Raw genomic sequence first — 8,568 nt, 5'->3', positions numbered from 1 at the left:
AAAATATTCTGGTTATAGAAATCATGTCCAAATTATACTCTGCAAGAGCGGGAAAATTCGGACCAAGTGACTGATAAGATAACAGGTTGATTTATGTATTGGGAGGAGAAACATAGCAACACCCCGAGCTAAGATAATATCTAATTGGTCAAGACACCATTTGGGATGTGTCCAACAGCCCGGTTTAAATCCTCAGGACACCATCAAATTATGCTTTTTGCCTTGTCGGCTTTTAGCCGCCGCTTTTAGTAATTGCTTTTTGCTTTATGCTCTTAGCCATGCTTTTTGCCCGTGAGTTCTTCGAGCGCCGTTCCAGCGTGCTCTGGCTTGCATGCCAGCAGCTCCTCTAAAACCATGAGGAGAAATGCCACCTAGTCTTGGCAAAATTTACTCTTTTCTTTCTTTTACTTTAGTTTCTTTTCTTTTCTGCTGAGAGTTTCGTGTTCTGAGATAAGTTTCGCCGCAACCATGTGTCTTCCGAGTTCACCTCGAGTCTGTTACCGCCTCAAAACTTCAACCAGCCCACAACTCAGCATCTTCAGCCAACGCCCAACCACTGGCTTCCCAAGACGTCACTTTAATGACTACTGAACTTCCAGCCAATCAGCAACCCCTAACACAGGCAACGCAAGTACCTCCAGATTCTAGCTGTACTGGTGCATTTAATATAAAGCTTAATAGCCTCATTGAGGAACTCAGTGCGAGGGTTACTTAAATGATTCATGGTTGTTCAGGTCTATGCAATTGCACATATTGCTATAAACTTGGTATTTCACATTTTCACTCTCTCAAACTCATTCTTTGCAACTTGTGTGAATGTATGAGTGCGTATGTTTATGTGTTAGATTAGTTTATATGTCTTAGATTGATCAGCTTTATTTATATTGAAAAGAGAAGTATCTTGTGTTTTGTTCTTACAAGTTAATGTCTTAAACTGCGGATCTTGTTACTGTGCTAATAAATAGTGTTTTCACTATTCATATCCATTGCAGAGTTGATGTGATACGGCTCGTTCAATGAATCGCTGGGCGATTCAAATTCCCTATAAAATAAAGAAATTATTCCCTTTGAGCTAAATTGACCTGTTTCCCTTACAGGACAGACCCTCGACCCCTTGATTTTGACCGAGGGAGCGAGTCTGCTTCATATGCACACTTCAGGCCGCTCCAGAGACCACAATGCAACACAAAACAATAAACCAACTCTATAGCAGATTCTAAGTGATCAAGGGCTTAGGACGATCCAGTTTAGCCCATTCCAAGGGTTCCTCCAGAAGTGGGCACTCATGCAACGTAATCAATGACGTACATCTGAGTAAACGAGATGGAGGGAAGTTTGCGAGTGAAGGGCATAAGATAATGGACTGGAACGCATCTTTCATAACGTTATATATTTGTTTAACTTTACCGTAGTGCAGTGCTGACTTTGTAGCATTTGACTGACGTTTGTCTGAATTGCTGCTTTTGTCTTTATTTCCAGTTATAAAAGCCTCTTATAATTTGTACTATTTTAAAATGGCTATTACTGTTAATTGAAACTGACATTTAACTTAAAGAGACAGAATTGTGTTTTATATCATATTTCATTTTATTATACATAAATACAGTGAAGATAATCAGAGTATATGAACATATTGCCTGAACCACATATTAATATTTTTTTAATGAAAATGAAAAGAGGGTTGTGTTTTATTTTTTTTTTAAGTGTACATACATGATCAAAATTTGTATGCGTTGCCTGAACTACATTTTTGTTATTAATATGTTTAAAAGAAAATGAAAAGAGGCAGTGGTTTTTGATATCATATTTTGTCTTATTGTAAATATGCATAGAGTGAGGATAACCGGAGTGGCCAAGGTGAGCTGACTGATCTTATCAAGTACGCTGTTGTTCCATTTGCAGATTATTATTATTATTAAAAGTTATTTAACCAGGCAAGTCGCTTAAGTCGCTAATTCTTATTTACAGCAACAGCCTGGCATTGATCTGACAAGCAAAGTTTACAGATATAGCAGATTTACAGACAAACAACAGGGAGAAAAAATAAATCACAGAAGACACATGCGCTAAGAGAGCGTATATTGATATATGAGTGTCAATTCTTTGATTATTTTTGTCAAATTATTCGTACAGTGTAATTGCTGCTAGTAACTGGTGCAAAAGTGTCAGCTAGTAGGCTATGTTAGTTATCACATCAACACATTGCAATTTATGAGATTGTGTTCTTGCTCAAAACTCACTTTAAAACACTGAGTGTTTGAAATAACTTCCGCTTTCGATCTAAAGTGGCTTCTTATCACAAGATGAGTTACTAAATATATTGTACTATAGTGATAAAGGTTAAGTTGATTACCATTACATTCTAAATATATTTCATTCTTAATGAAATACCCGAGATTCCTTGAAGAACACAGATAAAACCATCTCAATCGTGTGTTTATTGTCTTCGTTTCATCAGCCAAAGCCTTTATATCTGATTTTTTTTTCATCTATGAAGTTAGCTGGATGCCTTTATGGATCAAGTTATTATTACTCCTGTGAGCCTCATTGTGGATGTTCTGCTCGAGGGCGCCCTCCAGCGTCGAGTATGAATGAACCAGACATTAAGAAAGAGTTTAGCGCTCCATAATGCTCACGTCGCCTCCTCTTTTTGGGTCAAAATAAGACTAATCTCGAACGATATCTGAAGTATTCCTATGAGAATCGATCAATATTTCTCCTGTGCACATCTTTGGGCTTTTTTCTCAGTGTTTTGAGGCTCGTATTTCATATTAAATTGAGCTTTTGTTCCTCTTCTTTGTCAGATCAGATTACATGTAAAAATAACGCACACTGAGGATATCAGTGAGGGTTTTTTTTAACGGAAGACAGAAACCGTTACACAATTTCCTGCAGTTCACTCACGAGACGAATTATAATAATGATTAACTGAAATTATTAGGCTATTATCTAATTCATGTTTCAGCAATACATTAATAATCAAATGAATAAATTTAACTGCATCCGATTCATTAACCCACACAGATTTTGATAATCTGTAATTGAATAATTACCTCAGAAATCTCTCAGTACTCACCTGAAGCAAGGACCGGCGAACCGTTAATGAATCCAGAATGAGTGACAGCTCATTAGTTATGCAACATTCCAACGATCTCATTGGCCAGCCTTTATATTTGTTTATTGTTTAAATACCTCATAATCAAATAATTAATAATAACATGGAGTAAATAATCACAGTTAATTTATTCACCAGCATCTAACGAAATTTGATAGAAAAAAACACCTCAGAAATAGCAGCTAATTAGCTAGGCTATGCACAATTTCGGTGCCCTTATTAGTATATGTATTATGAGCTACTGTTGCCACCCAGATGAGTCCAATTTAAATAAAAAATACATTATAATCTATCTGTCTATCTGAACATCAGCGAGAAAGCCCTGTGGCTGATTCTGAGGAGAGTCAATGGAGCACTTTTTAGCACGTCTGGTTCCATAGTCCTTAAGTCAAAGGTTTTTTTGACTGGGTTTTTGGTTAAATGCCTGAAATAAGGTCTGTGTTTAGCACAAGCTCTAAATATGTTCACGTTTTATTGTATGACAGAAAATACATCACTAATACCCTGTTACACTGAAAAAAAAAAAATGATTCATTGAATTTACTCATTTTTTTAAGGTAAGTGGTTGCAATCAATTTATTTTAGCTACATTTAAATAAACAAATTTAGTTGACTAACTTTCAGCGTTTTTTTTTTTAAATGTATTAAAATAAATTGTTTGCAAAAAAATGTAGTATAATTTTTTCAGTGTATGATGTTTTGGAGCTTTAACTTGTTGCTAACAAGTGTCTAAATGAGACTACAGATGTTGTCAGAGCCTCATTGTGTTTATAATCACACTCTTTCAAACTATTCTAACTGACAATTTCATAGAAAATGTTTTTCAAAGTTTAATGGCGGTGGCGTTGAAGTCATGTGACCATGGTGCAGTTCTTTTACAGCCTATGTTCAGTTTACTACTTTTGCTAAATATATTTAGATTTAAAATTCATAGAAGTTGTGTTCTTTTGTGAGGATTAACATGATTAACAAAACCTGTAAGAATCAATAAATAATCAATAATAATAAAGAATCAATAATCCAAAAGCCAACAGAAAATCCTATTGGGTTTTTATCGATGGAACCAGAGTGATGCTAACGTACGAGCTGACCAAAAATACATCACCACTGATGTGCTCTATAGGAGATTAAACACCAAAATGTACATTGAGGTCCCAACCCAAAAGAACAGAGAAGCAGGTGTTAGTTTTTTAAGAAAACAAGCAGTTAGTAAATGAATAGAGTGCACGTCTAAAAGGGGCATTTTTTTTATATAAAGAATAGAATTAGAATAGAGAATGCTAGAGTTAGAGGGTCAAATAAAGATGGAAGAGATGTGTTTTTAGCCGACATGCATTCTTTTCGTCTATTTAAAAAGTAATCTTGCTGCCGCGTCCTGGATTAATTGTAAAGGTTTGATAGAAGTGGCTGGAAGACCTGCCAAGAGAGCATTGCAATAGTCCAACCTGGACAGAACAAGAGCTTGAACAAGGAGTTGTGAAGCATGTTCCGAAAGAAAGGGCCTGATCTTCTTAATGTTGAATAAAGCAAATCTGCAGGACTGGACAGTTTTAGCAATGTGGTCTGAGAAAGTCAGCTTATCGTCAATCATAACTCCAAGGTTTCTGGTTGTTTTTGAAGGAGTTATGGTTGATGTGCCTAACTGGATGGTGAAATTGTGATGAAACGATGAGTTTGATGGAACCACAAGCAGTTCTGTCTTGGCAAGGTTGAGTTGAAGGTGATGGTCCTTCATCCAGAAAGAAATGTCTGTTAGACATGCTGAGATGCGAGCAGCTATCGTCGGATCATCAGGATGAAATGAGAGGTAGAGTTGAGTGTCATCAGCATAGCAGTGATATGAAACGCCATGTTACGTACGTAACCGAGACGTTAATATAGTTAAACCATGGTAAACACAAATTAACCATCGTTTTGCTACATTAACCATAGTTTAACCATGGTATTTATAGTAAAACGGTGGTTATACAAATCAGTCCACCAAAAAAAACATGGTTACTACACTTTTACTATAATAATATTGATAAATTGTCATAAGGGAAGTGTTATTAAAATTAGTACTAGTTCAGTCAGTTGCATAAAGCAGCAAATCCTGCATGCTTTCAGAGCAGACTAGTAAACACATTTTAATATCCACTAGAGGGCTCCTTAACACCAGCCAACCTTCTTTATTCCAGTCAGATCTATCTGCTCATGTAAACACATCAACACGTCAACAGGACAATCTCTGTGTTGTTTCTGCACCGGCAGTTTGTATTAATTCTTTCATTAACATATATGTTTGTTTATCTCCAAGTCTTAATACTGTGTTGCATCTCAAGCAGTTTCAATTTACTTGAACAGAGACGGTTTACGTTTCACGGCAGCCAGGGGCGGATTTAGTGATTTGGGGGCCCCAGGCAAAATACAGGAATGGGGCCCTATACAATTTCACAACCTTGAGGTTCCTTTCACTGTTGCTCGCTGCTGCACGACCGTGTCCCATAGTTGTGTCTAATCTTTTAGATTTTTCATGTACATGTTATAAATAAAGGATTTCTTTAATGTTGTAAATCCCTTGTTCACATTTAAACAGGTTATAATAGTATTAGAGTAGGTTGGACACTAGGTGGTGCGTTGGGGTAATTTTCACTATGCATGATATTTGTAGGGCCCTATGAAATCCGTTTTATTTTTCCCAAATTAGCCTAAGCTTTATTTTTTCCAAAATCTTTTTTTCCGTTTTAATTTTTCTGGATGATTATATAAAATTTTAACAAAACACATGTCTAATGAATTAAAATCATGAAACGTGTTTAATTTAACAGCAATTTAGGCCTATTAAAAGTTTAACAAAAAATTACATTCTTAGGGCCCAAATTCTGTGCTTTCCATTTAAATGTTTCTGTATTCCATTTGAATGGTTTAATCAAAAACATATCTAATTAATTGAATTCATAAAAACAACTTATTTTATTAATTTGTATACAATAATAGGGCCCTATGAAATTTTAATTTTATTTACTTATTTTTTAGAAATTCTGTGTTGTGTATTTTCATTTTTCTGGTAATCAAATGAAGGCAAAAACATTAATCTATCTTTTATTCCAATGAAAATTAAACAAACCCTTTAATTTTTGTACATTCAAAATGCTACACAACAGAAGTTTACTGTGTAACGAGCAATGTCACGGAATTCGTCAAATATTGAATGAATAAATCAAATGCAATTCAGTACACTTCAATCAAACCGCGATATGGACTAGTGTATGTGAATATTAAATGGCAAAAATACTACAGACGACAACCGTGAGCGTTGCGCGTGCTTAAATAGCAAACTAGCAAACGAAACGCCGTCTGCGTGCTAAGAAGCACGTTCAAGACACGTACAGACGGTTGTCGTGGTAATGAACACCACAGCAACCACTTGTGCGTCCGCACTGAACGCGCATCTCGCATATAAAAAGCATTTTAGGGGGCCCTTGGCTTTTGGGGGCCCAAGGCGGTCGCCTACCTTTGCCTAATGGTTAAGTCCGCCTCTGACGGCAGCTGCTTAAAATGATTTTATTAAATAGAGTGAATCCCATCTAGAAATGTTGGTCCCACTTTATATTGTGGCCCTAATACCCGTGTACTTACATAGTAACTAGATGTGTATATAGTATGTAAGTACTATGTAAGTACACGGGTATTAGGGCCACAATATAAAGTGGGACTGAAATTGTTCATGTTCTGGGAATGTTTTCAGCTGCAAGTTTTATTTTAGTTCCCAGAATGTTCTGCTAAAAGGTAGGATAACATTCTCTAAAAACGTTCTAAAAATGTGTATTGATAACATTGTTAGAACATTATCCTCTAACATTCTAATAAAGCTTCTCATCACACTAGATGTGGACTTACATTGCTCAGAAGTCACATTTTGGTTGAAAGTGAAAACCCAACCTTTTTTTGATCTCAAGCTCCAGCATAAATAACTCCAAAAACAGCAGTGCCAGCTTCACTTATAAACCAGATTGATTTTATTTATGCCGTACATTTACAAATGTTCTTATTGAAATTAACAGAGGTTTAGATGTTGATGGTTTATTGAAAATAATAGCTTGGTTTGACGTCACCATTATGCTGATCAGTAGTTAGGCAGTTTGACTCAGACTTTTCAATGGTAGTGTTTATTTGGCTGTTGTAACTGTTTGTTACGGTGAAAACAGTGAGTGCAAAATGTGATCAGGTGATGTTGGCTTCTTGCTGATGTTAAACATTTCATCATATAATGAACTGATCTCATCAAGAGTCTAATCTATGCTATTCATTTCATATTAGTGACTATAGTAAATATGTTCCAACTGCACAAGCAGTGTTTTAATCAGCCAATCTGTATTTCTGTCTGTACTTTTTAAATCACACTTTTCAGGAATCACTTTGAACTACTGAATATCGAGAATCAGTGTATGAATCTCAACAATGGTGACATGCTTCATGCCACAATGCATTCTGGGAGCCCTGCATGAGTTTTGTATGATGCACCCAGAAAACATTGCAGCATGAAGCATGTCACCATTGTTGAGATTCATACACTGATTCTTGATGTTTGTGTGACAAACTAATTTTTTTGTTTTTTTTTAATCCTTGAAAAGATCTGATTGAAGTTCTGCTGGGTCTTAGTCTGTTGAACCATTGAGTTGCTATAATAAATAATGTGCATATAATACCATAGATTAGACGGTGTGAAATCACATAATCAGACTGCTACGTGATGATATCTTAATTATTAGCAAGCAACCAGCATCATATAATCATGTCTTCTTTTGCTGTTTTTGCCATGACAAACATAGGTACAGCAGCTAGAGAAAAGCATTGAAAAGTCAAGTGTCAAGTAGCCCAACTAAAACTAACACTGATCACCATAATGGTGACATCAAACAAAACAATTACTTTTAAACAGACATCAACATCTAAACCTCTGTTAATCTCAATAAGAACATGTGTAAATGTATGACAGAAATAACGTCAATCTGGTTTATAATAAGTGAAGTTGGAAATACTGGGGTTTTTTTTTTTTGTTATTTAATGAAGTTGGCAAAGGTTGGGTTTTTACATTCAACCAAAATTTGACATCTGAGCAACATTTGAGTCCACACCCATTGTCCAATGGAAAGTTTCCCTCTTAAATCTTAATTAGAATGTTAGAGGATAATGTTCTAATAATGTTATCAATAAACATTTTTAGAATGTTTTTAGAGAATGTTATCCTACCTTTTAGCAGAACATTCTGGGAACTAAAATAAAAATTGCCACTGAAAACATTCTCAGAACATGAAAAATTTCTAGATGGGAAAGTAAACGCTTGGGGCACATTCCTGGTTTACATTACATTTACATTTACATTTAGTCATTTTGCCGACGCTTTTATCCAAAGCGACTTACAATTGGGGAATACATAAAGCGATTCTTCTTAAAGAGGCAAACAGACACAG

This window comes from Sinocyclocheilus rhinocerous, unplaced genomic scaffold (assembly GCF_001515625.1).
Source record: "Sinocyclocheilus rhinocerous isolate Xijiao unplaced genomic scaffold, SAMN03320098_v1.1 scaffold210, whole genome shotgun sequence".
NCBI classification, from domain to species: Eukaryota; Metazoa; Chordata; class Actinopteri; order Cypriniformes; family Cyprinidae; genus Sinocyclocheilus; species Sinocyclocheilus rhinocerous.
This window is presented reverse-complemented; position numbering follows the sequence as displayed.